The sequence below is a fragment of the Lissotriton vulgaris genome, unplaced genomic scaffold, assembly GCF_964263255.1.
Source record: "Lissotriton vulgaris unplaced genomic scaffold, aLisVul1.2 SCAFFOLD_1222, whole genome shotgun sequence".
Taxonomy (NCBI): Eukaryota; Metazoa; Chordata; class Amphibia; order Caudata; family Salamandridae; genus Lissotriton; species Lissotriton vulgaris.
In genome coordinates, this window is record NW_028240727.1 from 109,721 (window position 1) to 130,185 (window position 20,465).

The 20,465-nt window shown below is 42.9% G+C and overlaps 1 protein-coding gene across 1 annotated transcript in view; it reads right to left on the reverse strand.

The window, feature by feature from the left end:
- The window catches only part of LOC147672896 (aarF domain-containing protein kinase 1-like), a gene marked incomplete at its 3' end in the record, with an annotated part of 519,161 nt that overhangs the window by 105,332 nt on the left and 393,364 nt on the right, over positions 1-20,465 (reverse strand). The window lies entirely within an intron of this gene.

The window sequence follows — 20,465 nt, forward strand, 5'->3', positions numbered from 1 at the left end:
CACTTTATAATAATATGTTGGAGGCCGTTGTGAGTGTGGTATCAGTAGTCCTGATGTGCCATTCTTGTTTCTCTATAGGTAACACAGTACCGTGGAGATATGCCTGGGCAGAAGAATTGATCACCCCAAGGGGTTATGTCAGTAAATTCCCACTTGGGATTCATGGACACATTTCATTTCATTTCATTGCGATTGATGCATAAGACTGTGTGACTTATTATGCCTATATAATTTACTACTAATCGTGTAGACCTTCTCCTACTTGGGTAGTGTAGGTTCATCTAGCACATTATTAGCACTGCCAACAGGCTGCAACAAATTGATATATTGCATTTGTTCCATGTTGTCATTTACTGTGATCGTGTGCATAACCTTTCTTATTACTGACCGTGGCAGTATCTATTTGAAGGTTTCCCACTTGGGATATCAGTGCGATGTATGATTTATTTCTATTATGGTGTGTTTATCAGGCACATTATTAATACTGCCAGTAGACTGTAAATGTTTGACAGCATGCACATGCCTTATTACTTTTAGAGTTTGACATTCAGATGGGTAATGTCCTCTGTTTCGGCACATTATTATTTTACCATGCTAAAATGGCCGCGATGTTTACTTTGTGCACATTGTCCTTTGTTTATGTTTATACAAGGGAGTGTTTGAAAACTTTATTTAATGTTGTATTTTCTAACACTATTCACCCGTGACCAAGGCGAGTAATCGCTGAAACGCGTTGGGGGTTTAGTTCCATGAACTGTCTTTCCATGCTGGAATAAACTGAGTACCCACGAACTTTGTTGGATGGTGTAATTTGATGGTGATTAATACTGGATTTCGAGTGCATTTCACGCTATGGCTTGAGCGTGTGGTGAAACGTAATACAGACAGGGAGCCTTTGACCCTGGTGTGCACCGCAGTCTGAGTGTCCCGGTTTTTCGAAGGAAGTGAACTGTATATATATATATATATATATATATATATATATATACGCAAGCGCACTCATGTGGATTTTTCAGAATTTTAATATTTCAGTCCAATCATAGAATTGATCCATTTTAAAGTTTTGCTTCAAACGTTTTCGGATTTTGCGCCGATATGCAAGGTCCTCATTAAAAACTTGACTTTAAAAAAGATGCAGTGCCTCTCAACGAACTTTCAAATAAAATCCTTGATTGTTTAATTATTTCAGGACTTTGAAAATCCTAGAATCTTGCCCCGAAAAGCAGACATTTTTTATTACAAACCAAAGCAATCACTATTACTATGGCATTTGTCTTTGTGTCCTCTCTTTGATTTGACAACTTACCATGTGTGTTGTGCTAACTGCATTTAGAAGTTTTGAAACACAGAGATCTGAGACCTTTTTGAATGATCCATGAACCTCAATAATGGCCTATCAGCTTCCCAAATGCCACTGAGTTATATGCTGTTTACTTTGTCGCCTGAACCCTTCAATGGAATTATTGGACCATAAAACCAGTGCTTGATGTGTAAAAATGTAAGTGCCAGGGCCCAAGGTATCACTTAGTAGACCACTGCAGCATGTACCACCCACCACCTTTCTGAATACTGCCCATACTAATGTCATAGATGCTATACTATGATTATTTGTTTAGTGTAAAGGGTTTAATTGTTAAACTAATGTGTTCTGCTGAAAATAGGCAGACAGCACCACTATGTGATGGGCTGTCATAAAAAAAAGTCCAGTGTTAAGAATTAAATGCTGAAACCAAGGACCAGCAAACTCTGGCACAAATTAAGAACCACATAACACACAGTTACCGGTTAGATCTCCTCAATGTGAATGTGTAGCGGTACACTGGGAGTAGGTAAAGGCCCTGTGATGAAGGCCCACTGTGAACAAACTTTGGCTTGTGCATTGGCTTATATTCAGATGGAGGCTGGGTGCAGAACCTCCCAAATGCCAGGCCCAGTTTTAAAACCTGAGGATATAGGGGTCAGCACAAGGCCTAGCCTAAGTGCAGGCCCTTCACTCCTCCATCCACCTCTATATACTTCCAACAGATTATGTCCATAGGGTGCTGGGCACAAAGTCTTTCTGAAGACGCAGCGCTGAACTCAACCATCATGCTCATGGCCATTGGCCAGTGGTAATTTAGTTTGTCAGGAAGGGGGGCTTGTAGATCTTTGCAAAAAACCCTCATAAAGTTAGTTGAAGGGACTTCATGGTTACAAGATGAAACCTAAAAAAACACTGAATTTACACATGTAACTCAGGACCTACTACTTTCGTGTAGTTCCTAGAAATCTATATTGGATCTGCCTGTTTAGACAACATAGACTATAGAATTGGTGTCCAGACTGATTCAGACACCCCCACCGGGTATGTTTGCCTGTATGCCACTGTAAACTACTCTTACCTAGGAGAGAATAGTCCTTGCAACTTTCGAACATGACAACTCAGTCCCATCAGGGATTGTGGAAACAGTACAGTAGTTTTTGCTCAGTCACTCATGCTCACTTTTCCTCAGAGATGTAAACAGAATAAACGGTGGGGACATTTTCAATAAGCATATAAATGATTACAAACACCAATAGAGTAAAAGGATGGCAGATTCCTACCATAGCGCTAAAACAATTGATACAGGCAGGTATAAAAATACACTACCGTAATAATGCTTACTCCTACGAAGCGACCCTAACTAGAAGTACCGAAGTGTATCTAGCATGTATGTAGGTGTAGAGCCAAGAATCTCCATAGGATAAAGGTAACCCCATCACCTGAAGTGAGAGACAGTGGGACCCTGTCTTGGTCTCGAGATGGACACCCCACAAGGGATATCAGACCACTGTGAGCTGGAGTGTCTCCATGCAGGAACCACAGCATCTCGCGTCAGTGTGTCAACATGGAAGTCCTTTATCTCCTCTCCCTGCCTCAGCAAAGATGTGGTGTTCATATACCCAAAGTGGTACCCTCAGGGGATCTACCTTGCTGTGTCATGTCAGACTAGGATAATGGAAGGAATGACCCTTATACATAGTTATTATGCAGGAGATGATAGTCCTGCTGAGATTCCAAGAACCCTCATCCATAATGAATGAGGCTAGTTTTTCGGGAAAAAAAACTTGTTACCGTAGCTACGTAAAAGGTCAGTGCTAAGAACCGTTATGCAGTGTAATGTCTGGTTACTACCTGAGCCTATATCGGGCACCTGTATGAAACATAACAGTACCTCATACATGATGTCACAGGTGATATCACAAATAATTTTAATCTCTCATAATTATATGGGGGCAAAGTATCTCTGGTACCACTTTTCATCCCGTTTAAGTGTCCGATTAGTTGAAGGCCCCAGCTATGACCCTAATGATCAGACATTTAGTGAGTCATAAAGGCAGGCGGCCCTTTGGAATCTTTGTTCGAAGTATCAGCAGTGAGGCCAAGACTCGTATGGGCATGGAATTTACAGCAATTCCTTTTATTCCAGAGAATGTTTGGGACATTCTACCTTCAAAAATACATTTGTATGGATCCGTATCACTAGAATGGCAAAGGGTAAGAGAGTGAAAGGCAAGCATCACTGACTTTCCACAACAGCCCTCTTTCACTCTTCCATACCCGAACAGCACCTCCCTGGCGCCAAGAGACATAATTCTGCTGTATGGGCGCTGTACAAATAGCTGTTATGAACAACATTACACTCAAAGACCACAGCGCCCTGTTCACCCTACTATGCTTTCCCCAAAGTCTCTACTTTTACTGTCTTGTTTGCTCTTCCTTGCAGATGTAATGCCCCACCGTTACCTTCCTTGCCTTATATTTCAGTTGCGACGTATGTATCCTCTCTGTCTTGTTCTCATTGCATCTCTATCCCCTTATCTTTTCTCCTCGCATATTTTTACACGTGTGGTCTTCATTTCACTTTCTCTCTTGCTTGTTAATCTCGTCTATCTTCTTGCTCGACCGGTTTTGCTCCATCCTACATTATTCGTTCCTTCTCTTACCACTCTTTCACTTGTTCTTTCTATTTCATGTATCATTCACCACCAACCTGCCACTCATCCCTCTCTACACTTCTGTAGTTGGCCCATCTTCGCTGCTATTCTAGACCTAAATTCTCGGTACTATTTCTTTGAATTTCTTATTTCTCTCTACCGCACATTTTCCTCTTGATATTTTCTTATTCTCCCCTCCTAGCTCTTAAAGTTTTTTTATCTCTTCCCATGCACCTCTCTTTCTCTCTCTCTACCCTCTCATCCTCTCTCCTCGCTTCTCTCCTCTCACCTTCCAATCCTGCTCCCCTTCTTTCTCCGCCGCGCTCCCACCCCTCGACTCCTTCGAAGCAGGCCTAGAATAAAAAGTCTTACTTGGGCTTTATTAATCCTTGGAAACGAGCTGCGATAAGCCGGCCTCGCTCCTCCGTCGAGGGTCTTTTATCTAAATTCATTTCGAAGGATTAATGGAGTCTGCAGAAAACATTTAATTCGGTTCGTTTAATTGTTTCCCTGCGATTTTACCCCATTGATTAATCGTAGCATTTCCTCTTTTCACTTCAAAAACTGTTTGCCGGACAACTAAATCTTTCAAACACCAACTCCCCGAAGGACCCTCTACTTATTGTAAATCACAGGGTCGGGAGCGCCGCATATTAACCAGCGGAGTGAGATTCCGCCGTGAGTGAAATTCAGAGCGTGGCGTTCATTGGGTCGGTGGCTTCACAGAAACACAGAAGCAGAGGGCATGACCTTAAGCTTTGGCTGTAGGAGTACTGGAGTGTACCACTTGTGTTTCCTCCCCTGTAGCAATGTAGCGGTGCTTAATTTGTTAAAAAATAATAATAAAAATAATTCCTCCTCATGCCTCTCGCGCCATCCTACACTCACAGTCTCTGTATCTCACTCTTGAAGATTATTTTTTTTATCTCTGGGTCCCCTCTCACTGTTTTCGTATCTTTGTCTCCCTCCTTCTTTCTCCCTTCTCTGCCTTTCTCTCGCTTGCACTCAAACTCTGATAATGAAAAGTAAGTCTCCCAAAAATGAATGCAGGAGCCACCGACTACAACCACATTATTTAAAAAAAAGAATGTTATTATTTTCAATAGAGATATAGAACATAAGCTACAGATGTACAGAAAAGAAGGGTTGATCAGGCAATACATATAATGAATTGGTTATAAATGATAATGTAGAATTAAATTGACAAATACGCATATGCATTAATAAATAGTTAAAAAAAGCAAGTACATACAATAACTACAATCATGGTTTCAAATATATTGCAACATAACTTTAGATCATTCCAGCCTCCAATTAGCAATCAATAGCTAAAACCCCTAGTCAAGCTGCCAAATAAAGGATGCCCTAATGGCCAGTATTTCAATACACACAGCTGGGACTCTTTCTGTACACATTGCGTCTTCAAAAAGAACAATTGATGGACAGAATGCAGAACAATGGCATACATTCACACCAGTACAGAGATCTGGGGCTACATTTACATTTTTTCCAGTCCAGTTCTTCCCTGAACAGGAAACAAGCATCCAAGGTCCGGTTTGGGGTTTGACTCTTCTTCAGCCAGGATAGCTTGAATCCAGTGGCATGGAGAGCACAGGACTCACGTCCCACACAGGGTGACAAATGCAAAAAGAACAATTGATGGACAGAATGTAGAACAAGGTCATACATTCACACCAGTACATAGATCTGGGCCTAAATCCATCGTTTTTTTTGCCCCTTATGCATTCCAGTTTGAACCCAGCCATATGCAAATTAGTCTTAACCCTGCGTCCAATGGGAACAATCCAGCCCGAACAGCTAGGCCTTTTTTGGAGACACCTAGAGCGTCTGGAGAAGCGAAGACGGTCTGCAAAGAGGCAACACAGATGGATCACGAGTAGGATAAAAATGACCAACAAGTCTGTGAAAGCTATGGTGGGGTCTGCAGTGCACACTACTACACCCTACAGGTAGGCCTGCTGATGAAAGAGTGTCCCGGCGACGTCAAAAGAGGTCACAGTGCACAAAAGAAATGTCCCTCGTTTAGGTCAGGACATTTACTTCTTGCGGGATCCACATCTAGGCCAACAGCAACGTGGGTGCTCCTGTGTGCATGCCTGCACATAGCAGTAGCGCCTTCCTCCTATGGCCAAGCATTGCCTCTACTAGTGCGCAACATCCACAGATGCAGAGCTTTCATGTGCATGGCAGATATCAAACTGCGTCTGAAGGGGGCCCTAGTATGCACTTACTAGTACTTAATATCATACGAAGAGAAGAGCACATCTAATCCTTTCGTTTTCAAAAACAGGGACTTGATCTGTACCATTACATAAGGGTGCCCAGCTGAGTGACCACTGCCACATCAAGCGAAGACATACTCTGCGACTATAATTAATAGAGAACTCCAAAGGAAGACTTTCATTGGTGAAGTTTATAATATTTTTTATGGCTATTCCCCCGCCCTTTGCTTCAATGGTTTCAATGTTGTTTCATCAGGGGAAACTCTCATGGTTATTTGTTTAGACACAAATCAGATCCAGGAGAAATAATTCCACGCATGACTCAGTTGCAATCAAAAGCAAAATAGGCCATACTTTTATAGGCATTTTTTGAAAGTACAAGAGAATAATCAATAAAAAATATAATAAAACCTCACTGATCAAACTCATCCTTTGGAGCACTGTACAAATTTTAGCCCCAGAGTATGTCTTCTCGACTTGAATTGGGTTTAGGCAGAAAGGGAGATACAACTCAGAGGCTAAGCAGCTGGTCTGTGGAGTTTCCTTCCATTTTTGGGTCCAAGTATAAAATGAGCCACATCTACACCACCCTAAACACCCAAGCATCCCCTGCAGCCAGCAGATAGGGTGCACAGAAGCTTTTCCGAGGGTATGTAGTATAGGTCTGATTTAGAGATGGAGGACAGGTTACTGTGTAATGATGAGACGGATATCCCGTCCGCCCTATTACAAGTGCATTATATCCTATGGCACTTGTAATAATGCACACATTTACCAGTCACATTGTGATGGAGTAGCCCGACCGCCAAACTCTGAACCAGGTCCTGGGTCTAGACTGTTATGTCGCTGAAGGATTGGGCACCCCGCATTATTGTATCCAATCTAACTCGAACATGCACCAGAGGAGTCGAGTGTGTTTAAGATGAGCAGACCCAATACTGACCTTGTCTGGCCATCTTGCTCTGCCCAGTAAGCCATTTTGCCTCCAGGTCTCAGGGAAGCAAACAGCTGGCAAGAAAGGTAGGCAGACAGTAAGGCCACAGAGAAATAGCCTATGAGACTGATGATGGTCAGAGCATCAATGGAGCCTCGAGAGCCCGCACACTGTCCACAGCAGTGCAGATATCTTTTCAGTCACTTGCTTTACCATCCGCCAACACACCTTGATGGAAATTATGGATCTTGGCATGGTAAAGTGACTCCTTCACCATGTTAGTAAGGAGATTGTAAAAATCTTTCTCACGCTCCACCAAAAACAAGCACAGATGGTAACTACAAGGCTGTTATCAACATGGTGAATGCACACTCTGCCCTCAAATTAAACTGTTTCTTTGTGGATAGAACACCAACAAACCAATGAATCCCTCAAAGATTTCCGTACATGGCCCCACAATTTAGGGATCATGCGCGTGGTTGCTGACACTGAAGAGATGAGAGCACAAATAATCGTGGGGCATTGTGATGGAGCAAGTATTCGCACGATACGCGACTTGCTTGTATTCAAGAACCTCACATAACTTTAACTTTGTAATCAACCTGTTTGTGTTACTAATATTGCACATTTTACACTACACGGGGTGTCCCAGTGATGCTTGCCTATGTGTTTATTAAACACTAATACGCTTGCCTCTAAAATGGCCGCTGCTTTGCAGGAATTTAGTCTGCTCATGCGTCGGTCATACCCATGTGATGTGACGCACTCGCAGTTCTGGTGGGAATTTGTTGCTCATGCGCAATACAGCTGACATGGCCGCTTTGTTTTCTCACATGCTCCGTGCTTGCATTGCCGCTTTCGAAAAGCTGTCTGTTCTGCTTAACTCCTAATGCTATAGTTATTATAAAGTAAGGGGTATAGTATAGCCATTTCATGGTATACAGTGTAACTTTTATTTTGTGTTTCTAAATTGTTTTCGCGTGCTTTTCATGAATCGTATTCTTTGGGCCTGGGAGATGCTTACTACTCCATATTTGAAGCTCATATGGTCCCAGTCACGTGATGGGGGAAGAGAAAGCCATGCAGCAGTGGAACTCAGCCAGCTGGCAGCCACAGCCAAGATGCTCATGAGAATCGACCTGTAACCCAGCAGGACGAAGCCGAACTGTCCCTGCAATTGCACTAATTGTATTTAACTGCTGTGTACCCCATTGTTCTCTGTTAAACATATGCCACGGGAAGTTAGAATTTAAGGGGTGCGTTCGAAAAGGAATATTAAGCCTGAGAAGGTCTAAATTTTAGGTGATGTGATGACTTAAACTCCTCCTTTGACCAATCAGAATTTAGGGAACCTTTCACTTGCAACATTGGTGGGTGGTACACTGACCCAAAAACAGTATAACTAGCCTAGGTTTAGCTAGAGAAATTGTCAGACTTGTCCGAATAGCTGACCTGTCACTGACCCAACGAACTCTATAGGTAATTGATACAGAGAGCTGCGGAGCACTCTGTCCGTAATTTTCACAGACTCAGTCGGGGTTTGGGAAACCTTAAGTGCTGGCGAAGCCCTTTGCTGGGAGATTCGAGAACCCAATCGGAGTTATTTGGCAGATTCCTTGCAGAGAGGGAGTAGCGCAGGCGTTGCCACCGAAGCTGCAGGTGTTGGTCGTACCCTTTGATGAACCCAGTCCTGATCCAAATCCTGGGGTTATCCTGTCCTAACTGTCCATGAGCTATACCTGCTCGCCTACTGGCACCTAAGTCCTTGAGGGTCCTTTCCCGCCTTTCCCAACTGACCCGTGGCCAGGGTTAGTCTTCGATCTGTTCTAGGTAAATATAATCTATGTGGGTGTTTGCTTTTCCTAAACCTCTTTCCTAACGTCCCGAATAAAATATACTTGCATATGTTCCTTTTTCTCTCCCTTGATGTTCTATAAATGAGATTTTCGTGCATTTTGTCTATTAGCATGTTCCATTTTCTACCTACCTTTAGTTAACTACAGAATTGTTCATTTACATAGTTTGTTCCATTCTTACCCTCCCTATAGAGAATAAGTACATCTGGATAAATCAAATTGCATAAGTTTTGTTTTCCTCTGAATCGTTAGAGAGCTTCGAAAATCTACTTTGATTAGTATGTTTCCCTTTCTTTACCGCCTTTAGTGAAGTTGTGAAAGTCTGCTGATCTAAAATAGTATGTTCCTTATTTTTCCCTTCCCTATTTTCCAATTTCTAAATGATTCTTACTCTCATTCATAGCTATACGATATTTCTAATTCTAGTTATAGACAGTTTGATCTGTGTAAATGTGTGGCTCGTGGCATATGATAATGAAGATGATTAGATAAAGGTGTTTAAAACTTCTTGTGTCTGTGGTCATTATAAAGAGTACAAACCGTTATTTCAATTATACATGGTATTTTGTGTTGTCTACTTACTCCCACAGATAGCTCCCTGATCCATTGTGATCATAGGTACCTGTTTCAAGGATTGGTAAGTCAGGTACATGGAAACAAACAGAAGTGAACTGAATTACTGATAATAGTGTGTAGGTTACCTGATTAAAATATAGTGAAAATATTATTTTTATGGGCCCAAGTGTGCATTATCCGGTAACAAAGTTAGTCGGGTGACCTGCGCGCTCTATCAATTGTTCCTCTGATGAGTCAGGCATTACTGAATGAACCAGGAGCCAAGCTGCAAGCCACTAGTTAACATTGCAGAGCTGTTCAAGCAAAGGTGGCCCATATTGAAGCAACCTTGATGACAGCAGGTATGACTGAATGTGAGTTAGCAAAAGCCCTCCATAAGACAAAATAAGCACTGAATGGGGAAACACCAAAGGCATACTTCAACTAACATCGGAAAACTGAACTACTGGTGGAAGCCAACCTATATGGGCTTGGATCAGTGCTGTTGTAGAAAGACACAGATGGACCAACTACCAAACTGCCTATGCCAGACAGACACTCAGAGGGATTAAACAGATGTCATAATTAGTTAGCTACTGCAATACAATAGGCCCACTGATACATATAAATACACTGCAATGGCCATAACTTCGGGGTTGGGCCCATCACAAACAACTATTTTACCTCACTTCAAAAATGTATCTTACAACTCTAACCCTAGACATTTAATGCAACATATATATCCGGGGCCGAAATCTCAGCCAGCTATCTGCCGCAACATGACACAACAAGCCATCCATCAGTGAAATACCCAGATCACTGAGGAATATGTCAGAACTGTGGTTGACGAGTCCCCGTTAGCAACCGTGAGCCTGATTGAAATAACCATTAAGACAATCAATAGACATGACCTCCAGATGCTAACGGGCATAATCAGGTTAAAACCTAAAAAATATCTCTTGGGTTTTAACAGGCACTGTACTCCTGAACTTCAACAACAGCTGGTGGCCACTCTATACACATCAAGCAGGAGATTTCAGTAATACCTGAATGGCTGATGCTATGAGGTGGTCACCTCCGACTGGACTGTGAGACAACCCTAGAACAGCTTTCCGTTTCTCTCCAGATTAAGGACATTTGCTAGTGATGGTGGACGAATACCCCAAGGAACATGAGGCAGTGTTTCTAAAAACACCACCACAGTCAAACTGGAAAAATTACTTGCCACACAAGGCTAACTTACGTGATCAATCCTGACAACGAACCACCAGTCCAGGGATGTGTCTTTCCATGCTTTTTACATCAGTGAGGAAAGTGACATTTGATGGACTGCAAATGCATCTAGCTGCCACCTTCTAGCATTGTGCGAGTTAAGTTAGCATTTGCAGCGCCATTTTATCTATAGTCGCCATTTTGTACCAGGATCGAAAGTAAGTTCGGTCTTACTAATTGCCTGCCTCCGCGAAAAGCTGCTGCCCAGTTACTTCTTTTTATTGTGTTCAAGGTCGAATCCTAATGCACTAATGAATAGCTTATTCTGTCTTCGCATGCCTTTCCTCTACGGTAGCCCTGCTCCCACACTAGAGAGCGTGGAGCTCGGACAAGACAACCATGGGAATGTGAAAATATGTACCTGTTTGGCAGGAGGTAGCTCATCCTTCTGTACATCCTTTGTTCCACCCAAAAACATGTAACTGAGCTCATCGCGAAATGTATGTTTATTCAACTCGAATGTAAACCCACATTAACCCCTTCACTGCTGGCCCGTTTCCGCCGCTGTGCGGTAAACAAACGAACAGGGCGGGCCGTGACGAACCCCAGCCATCATCAGCACACGAGCACCGCAGAGCGTGACGGCTGGGGTTCGTCACCAGCATGCAAGGGGTTAAAAACAATAGCAGACCCCTCAGATGGCAATAGAGAAAAACAGGCAATCAGAATGATCAAATTCAGCCCGATGGAAATCATTATCAATTAAGCCAATTCTAAAGAAGCAGAGGACCGAATCACTCAGAGCTGGCAGATTACAGCCCAGTATGCAGTGATCCCTACCTAGTTACGCTCAATATTAGGGCATCATTCTCTCTATTCTCCTCCTTTACCAAAAAAAGCAAACTCCTTTTCAATAGTCAAACAGGCTTCAAACTAGGAGAGGGTAGAAATGTAGCCTTAATCTCCATCTGTGATTGCATCAAGCACACAGTAGATCTTAGTGGAGTCAGGGTACTTCTTCTGCACCTATCATCATGATTTGGCATTGTGAACTACTAAACTTTACAAAAAGTACATGACACAAATCTAAGGAACCATCCTTAATTGTATTAAATTCTACCTCAATGAAAGAGCCCTGAGGGTCAAATTAACACCTTTCTACTTATACCATTCACATCAAGGTAGGTGGTCCCTCAGGGTGCAACAATGGCTCCTATCCACAGGGCACGTCTGCACTGCATAGGAAGGGCGGAAACACCAGATTGTCTGCGCTGTAGGGCAATGGCAGGTACATTCTTTCACAAAGTGTTGGATTGCTTGCAGATTAAAGGGTATTGGAACACCCTGTTGGAAGAGCTGGGTCTTGTTCTGGGTGAGACGATTCCTCTTAATCCTCAGTTTGTTCTGTTGGGAATATCTACTGAGTTTGATCCCCCCAAACCAAAGCTACCTTTACTTCAATTGGTACTAGTGGTGGCAAAACGGGACTTGGCCAGGGCATGGGGGGCACCAGTGCTTCCATCGCTGACAATGGAAAAGACATGGATATGTATATGTTAGGGGAAAAGAGGACATATGAAGTACAGGGTTGCCTCAAAAAGTTTTTGGAAGATATGCGAGCCATGGCCGCACATTATGGGCTTTCACTCTCTGACTCACAATGATACCTGCTGGGAGGTGCACGGGTTGTACTACCGAAAGGGGCCCACAGTAATGTATGAGAATACAATGCAATTATTTGATTGTCAACCACTGTCGTTTGTGTATTATGCTGCTGCCACATTGAATATGTCACCACGTATCTATGCCCAGCGATGTTTTTATATTGTAATTAAGAAAATGCTAATGAACATATTTATAAAAATATATATTAAAAAACAACAATGGCTCCTATCCATGTCAATGAATACATATCACTCCTGCAATCTCAGCTACTGGTGATACCCATGGCAGTTTGAAAAGTGCCAGACACAGGCCTGCCTCCCTGAAATAGATACATTGATGCTCAACTAAACTTACACCAGCATACTATGCAGGGTATGTTCCCATACTTTGATCTATAACACTTCAGTATCCCTACTGTTGTCATGCCGTGAACATGCTAATGACCTTAACATTGAACTTTAAATGATAATAAAACTACAGCAGAATGGGACTGTCAGAAAAGTATTAACATTGAACAGAAGGGACCACACCACCCCTGCTCTCAAAGTCCTAAAGTGGATGACAGTAGCAGGAAGAATATCTTACTCTCTTGACACTCTTGTGTCAAACACTGGCTAATTCATGGGACAAGACCAACCTTCTTACAGTCTAAAATCAAACAGTTGGGTCAAAGGAGGAACCTTTGATAGGGGACAGGAGCTGTAAACAAGGAGGGGACTTCCATACTGGCTCAACTATGCAAGTTCTCCAGAAACACTAGATGCCATTATACTCAAGTCAATTATTTGCACAGTACATAATGCACACCATTTTTATGATAATAGACAAGGCATGGCCCGGGTGCCTGACACCAGATGGGGGCTTCCTTTATTTTGACCTGGATGTACCCGACCATGATCGGGTTTGGGAGCGAAGTCACCACGGACCTAGAGAAAGCCACTGAAATTCACATGAGCCAACGATAGAGGCCTGTTTACTAAGTCTCAATCCTTGTCGGCGGCCCCAAAAGATACAATCTCGGTTCATGGACTTAGGGTTGGTCATAGCCTGACAGGCCATCGCGATGCACTGGAAGTCCCCTAAAGGACCTCCCCACTGCTGTTGTGTTGTGTGTTGATTTAGATTCAGTACATAGGTTTCCCCATTTATGTCCTTATATAGGCACAACTCACATTGCCCTTATTTAGGCATACAACTCCAACCCTTATTTAGGCATTACCCATGCTAACCAAATACAGGCATGGTCACCTACATCCGTTCATTTTGGTCATAACGAGTTCTTGGAAAACCAGACTCTTAAGCCTTAAGGACTTCCCCTGCTTGGATTATTGATTTCTCCAAGAACTCATTTATTATGCATGAACATCTATTCCTTATGGGTTCATTCATGACGTTGCTATGCCCGACTTTTACATCAATACTGGCATTCCTAAACACATTCAAGGTATAAATATACCTTCACTTGCCATGGCAAGTCACGGCTGCATACTTGCACGGCTCGCCATGGCAAGTTCGGATGGAATTCGAGTCCCCGCCTGAAGCACTGACCAGACGCTGTCATCCTCCTCCCAGAGAATCCAGCTCCAGTGTTTCTGACTCCCCTTGCGGGGTGTTAGAGATGGAGAACCGGGAAGAGATTCCAAACTCACTCATTCTAAGCTATGGAGCAGACTAGAACCTAGAGGAACTCTTGGCAAAGCTAAACTATAGCTATCTATTCTTTAGAAAATATCACCTACTTCTTACCTAGTACTACACTTAGGTTAGGTACACTGGGGTAGAACTATTTAGAAGCACCAGATGAGTATTCACATGTTTGCCTGTGTTATTTATGTATGTATTTTTATGAATATATGTCATAGCTACAAACCATGCTATTGCAGTATTCTTTTATCTTACTGCTAAAGCTGTACGTATTATACTTTGCATTCTGTCTCACGATTGTAGCACCTCATATCTCTTGCATGAGAAATAAGACTGTTCAATAAACCCTTTTTATTGAAACGCCAGTCTATTTCTGTGTAACTCTGTAGAAACAAAGCATACACGATTGACTGAGTGAAACTGTTACCTATTGTTTCCAAGATTCTGAGAAAACTGTTCCGATTCTAAGGGAAACAAAATTGTCATGTTTATGCGGTTGTCAGAGACTAATCCCTTCTTGTTCATTCGAAAATTTCTTGTGACCTCTGAGCTAGATGGCACACACAAGTAATTAAGTTTAATGTACTCAATAGAGACATACTGACCTCAGTCCTATGTCAAGACTATAGTGTATATTATTCCAATGCGCAGAGCCTATGAGGGATATAGGAACAACACTACAGTTGGAGGCATGCGGTCTGTAGATGGGTGAAGGCTGATGGCACAGCCCTCTTAGCTGAAGAACGCAGAGGGCTCCACAAACACCCAATCACGGACATCTGGAACAAACTGACGGACTCCTTTGAAGGCCCCACAGCTTTCAAAGCTGCAACCATATAGCACTGGCCATGGCTCACAATCACGAACCTACATGCTATCACACATGATGAGACCGGTCATAGCCCTCCGGTAAAGATGTCATTTCACACAACGCACTTGATTCATTCAGTGCACATGATTCTTCACTACTGGAGCAGGGGCATACGTTGGAACTTCGAAGTTATTGATGTCACTTGTTATTGCTTGAATGAGAAATCCTCATTGCAGTCACTGGCGATGGACTCTTATTAGAATTGCAAAATGCCTAGCACCAAAGACTAACCACGCGGAGCCCCTAGCCAAGTCTCATGATTGACTGCAGATATGACACTATTGTAACATGCAATATGTGATTTACTGCTGTAAAGTGTGGTAAAGAAAATCAGCAATAAATACATTAAAAAGGAGAAACCTCTGATCCAATATGGCTCCACTACTGCACGTTTCCCCTTTTTCAGAACCATGCAATGGATCTTGCACCATCTCTGAGAAATTGATCCAGGGGTTACAAGTTTGAACAGAGGAGCTACCTTCAAAACAAGATTATTTTAAAGGAGGAATAAGGATGGTTAGCAGCCAACTAGAATTCATAAAATCAATAAAAAAAATGGATGCTCTCATCAAGAGTCAACACCCTTGCAGACCGCAAGGCTTGTATATGAAGTGTGCTGTCACTCACACTCTTTTCACATACTGCCTCACTTGAAAGGGGCGGTTACAAACTGCGGCATCACGTCTGCAACACAACTCGGGCCTCATACATGACACCAAAAGACAACTCTCTTACTCTACATCACAGCCAATATATTTGTCCAATTAATCAAGTTTCTTGTAAAGCGCTACACCTCACCCTCGCTCAAGGCACTGAGGGGGTTGGATCTGCGATTCAGTCAAAGAGCCAGGTCTTGAGGTCCTTACTGAATTGAGGATAACACAACAAATGGAGTAGCTTATTATGCCCAAAGGAAAAGCTCTTTGGGGCTCCTTCATAAGATAGCAAAGCAGTACTATATAATACAATTGTACTTTATCTTTACAGTGCACTGAAGGTGGCTGACCTGCATCAAGGTGATTCCCCCTTATGCTGCTCCATTCTGCTTTGATCTCAAGGAGCTGCCAAGCGAACTTGCCCTACCTCTGTTTTGCCTTTCCTTGTTGGTCTCCATATCCAAAATGGGAGCTATAGAAAGGCTGCTGGAACCGAGAATGGTTCTCTGCATCTCTCAGCCATCGAAGCAGACCAAGGCCGGCCTGCGTGGAACTATTTGACCACAGATCTTCCTGCCTCCGAAGTCAAGAGAGCAACAAAGCAAATTCCCTTTGATGCATCTTAACATTAGAAGTGGGGACTTGAATCATGCCACAGATGCAGGAGAGCATTCTACTCAGGGGTAGCCCCCTACACAACTACCCTGCATCACAGCAGAATATCCCCCACATGGATAAGAGCAGCTGGAGGTAGTTCTGATGGAGCCCCTTGAATCCCAGCTTCATGGTCTTCCATCCATAAAAGAGTCTTTCTGGGTCAGGCCACCCCAACAGCTTTCTGAGATTCTGGCCTCGCAACTTCATTTGCCTCTGAAAAGTCCTTCAAGCACCATCTGATAAGAGCGAAGCCAACTTGCACTCGAGAAAAAAACGAACTATACCATTTACTCAACACAAGTTATATTAGCCAGAGGAAAAATTTGCAAAACTTGAAAAAACCATTAAGAAGAAAGGGATAACTCTAAATATGACCCCAAATAGATTACTCTTCTAGGAGAGGAACAATGGAAGAAATGGGTTCTGAAAATCGAGGGAAAAACTTAGCTTTCCCCTCATCCTACATGGGCATTGTCGTCCCTGGGCAGATGTAGAATTTGACTTGTAGCAAGGGATCCCGAGTCCCTAAAACTAGCCCTGCAGTTTAACAACCAAACGAAAAGGCTTCTCTTATTGTACTTCAGGTAGGGTGGCAAACTCATCTCTCGTTTTGCAGGTAGTCCTGCGATTGTGGCTCTTGTCGGCACAGTGGAGCACCTATTGTACCACATTTTGGCTCCCTGATACTTTCAACCCTCTCAAAGGGTAAGCAGCACTCACACCTTCAGCTCTTTACAGGGTATACGTTTAGCAGCATTTTGATGAGTATACCATGAGACCGGGCTCTTCTCCCCTCCTGTTAAGGAAACCATACATAGAAAGTTCAGTTTTACTTTCCATCTTTATGCATTCTTATTTTTACATTCCATGGTTCCGACAGTATATGTAATCGGGGACAGAGGTATTTTAATGCAGTGAAAAAGTTCCACCAGATGCTGGCACTCTAGGACCACTCTTGAAGGGTATTGCTTCAATTTGCACAACTGCAGTGCTGGAGGGATTCACATTGGCAGGATTAACATCAGTGTGTGCATCGGAGGGATGGCGGGTGCTGAGATAGTTGGGTGGCCGCCACAGAACATTTTAAATAGTTCAAACTACTGACCCACGCCTACAAAGCCCTACACAGCCAAGGACCTGCATACATGAACTTCCACCAACCATCCAGAAGAAACCTCCTATCCACCCACTTCGCCTTTGCACAGACACTGCGCACCCACCAATGCCGCACCGAAGGATGCTACTTCTCCCACTTCGCCGCCAGGTCCTGGAACGCCATCCCCCTCTGAACATCACCTTCGTTTACAGACTTTAGGAGGAGACTCAAGAGCGGACTCTTTGACTGAAACCTGCAGCCCAGCGTCTGGATACCCTCACAGGTGATAAGCTGCGCTATATAACTACTGAATGATTGACTGGTTGAAGGAAGTTGAGGAATGACAAGGGTAGCCTAAATCATCATTTGGGGGGGGTTGCAATTCCTCTGCTGCATTACTACCTCCATGGCAAGTTGGCTTTGCCACTGGACACTTCAATAACACTACTTCGAAAACGTACCAGTGTAAATTATAACCAGCTGTCACCAACCGACTGGTATTGAAACCACACAATGTCTAATCATGACAACATTTACGTACCTTCTGTCTGATCCTATTCCACATTTAGTAGTAAAGTATAAAATGGATGCTCCCTGCATAGCAGGGGTCCCAAATCAAGTTAAAAAACCATAGGGAACTCAGCAGAGGTCTTACTTCCTAACAAGACGGAAGAACCGGTCACCGATATCTGATTATTAAGGAAAACTCCAGCAGTATTTTCCTTTATGGAAAGTACCAGCACAGGCGGTCGATTTTGTTTTTGAAGAAATGTCCCAACATTATCGATAAATCTGGACTTTATCTTGGGGATACTGTTTGAGAGTAACACACATTCTCAGACCTTTCTGATGCATTGGTAAAGCTACAGCAGTTTTAAGCAGATGGTTCCAAAACCATCCACACTCCCTAAAGTCCTGTCAGGCATCAGATGTTTAGGTCTCGATCGTGAGTGGGGACCACCACTCCCGCCTGCCATTTTCCGGAGAACAAATTTCTAAAGCGGAAACCAACTGAAATTTACAGGCTGGAAATATAGATGCATACGGAATTTGGTGAGATGAGTGCTGGATTTCACTTGCTATGGGCCATTTTCAGAGGGAAATCCTCGAACAGGAGGTATTTACTCTTCTGTGTCAGTATTTACCATGTGCGGTAAATACCTCACTCATACTAGCAGCTTTGGTCCCTGCAGCCCACTCCTGTGAGATGTGATTTTTTAAGCTTGCACTAAAACCCTTCAGTTTCTTTACAATGTGCCGAATGATAAGCAATAATCTTGATGGAACTCATTGGCTTACCTTGAGGGCCTGAACCATCTTCACAACCGACTGCATCATTTCCAAAGCTATCATGCCCATTCCCTCTTATCTTCCAGAAAAGGTCACCATCTCTATTGGCTCTTCGCAAACCTACAGCTAGGACACTATCGGACTGCAGATTAATAAATGTAAAAAATAAAAAGACAACAGGCCTTTTCCATCTATGCACCCAGGATCTGGGACACCATACCCATATCCATCAGGAGTGTCCCAAAGCTTCTCCAAATTAGGAAAGAGTTGAAGACTCAACTCTTTAACTAGCAGCACATCACAATGCATTAGCTGTCCGCAAGCCAGCTTCCTCTCCAATTACTTGCTGACTTTAAACTAATCATTGATGATGTACAGCACTCAGTGCCTTGTGGCTAGGTTCACAATATCAAATACCATATACACACATACAAAATGAAGACTGAGCATATATATATATATATATATATATATATATATATATATATATATATATATATATATATATATATATATATATATATGTTTCTAATTATCACTACACTTTAAATTCTGCCTTCAAATGGCTTTTTATTGTTAATACTGTTTTATTATTTTACCAAATGAAAATGTATATTTTTATCCAAGTTGTTTTTATATGAATGTACGTACTTTTATGATATGTCAATATTGAATAAAGTATTACTACTACTACTACAAAATGAACCCACTCAAAGTGAAGGATGTTAACCTTTTAGGCGCAAGCTTCTGTATTATGCTAGACTGACAATGTGAATGCCATATTAAAGAGCATGCCTATGTCTTTTTAGCTCGACTCAAGAGCCACACTTCCTAATTTCTGTAAATAGGAAATGAAACCATATTTCTCCAGTTTTAAAGAATTTCTAGTGACTTCCTCTAGAAGCTAGAGCAGAGCTTCCAAACTTTTTAGAACCACAACTAAACTGTTACAACCAATTTTGCGACTCACTTAGCTTTAATGGATACAAGGTGGGGCCGATTCTTTAACCTCTTAAGTGAGAGTGTCGTCTAGCAGCCAACACCTGCACTAACACCCCAGTGCGTCCGTCGGCAATTGGCCAACACTGGTGAGGTGTATAAAGACCCTTATGGTGCTCTGCAACAGAGGGATTCCTTTATTTTATTTTCACCTTGGGCTGCTTGGGAAGAGCTTCCCGTGCAGCCTGAGTGTTTGTTTACCCTTTCTGTAATGATGATCAGCATGCAGAGAGCGCGGACATCATTACAGGATAGTGAAAGTAAAACAAGCCAATGGGTGAATTTTAATTTCACTGCATCATTGCTCGGAGGGCATATCTCAGCTCCTGAGCACTGACTATCTTGGAAGAGGGATAGTTGGGCATGGGAGAATCTTCCCTTTCCAATGATATCTAGTGGATCTCTGATTGGGTATTGCCACAGGAAAGTGACCTCCAAGCAAGGATCCATCCACTAAACATCAGGTATTTTATTGAGCGGCTCCTTGAGCAAGCGCTTGTGCTCCCGCCACCCCCTACTAATTTCAGGGTTTCTCCCCCCCGGGGGTGGATGGGGGTTATTGCCCCTAATCTGCACCCCAGCAGGGAGAAAGCCCATTAGACACCAGGGTATTACAAAAAAATGTATATGGGGTGAGGGCTGCCTACTATAAGCATGGCCATGCCCCCACCCCAACAGGAGGCCAGACAATCTTTTTGGCCCCCTAGAAGTAAATGGGGTAATTACCCCCAATCTCCCCTAAGTGGCAGAAAGCCCACAAGACACCAGGGTATAATAAATAAATACATATACGAGCAGCCCGTCCCGACGTTGTCCGGGTATGAATTGCT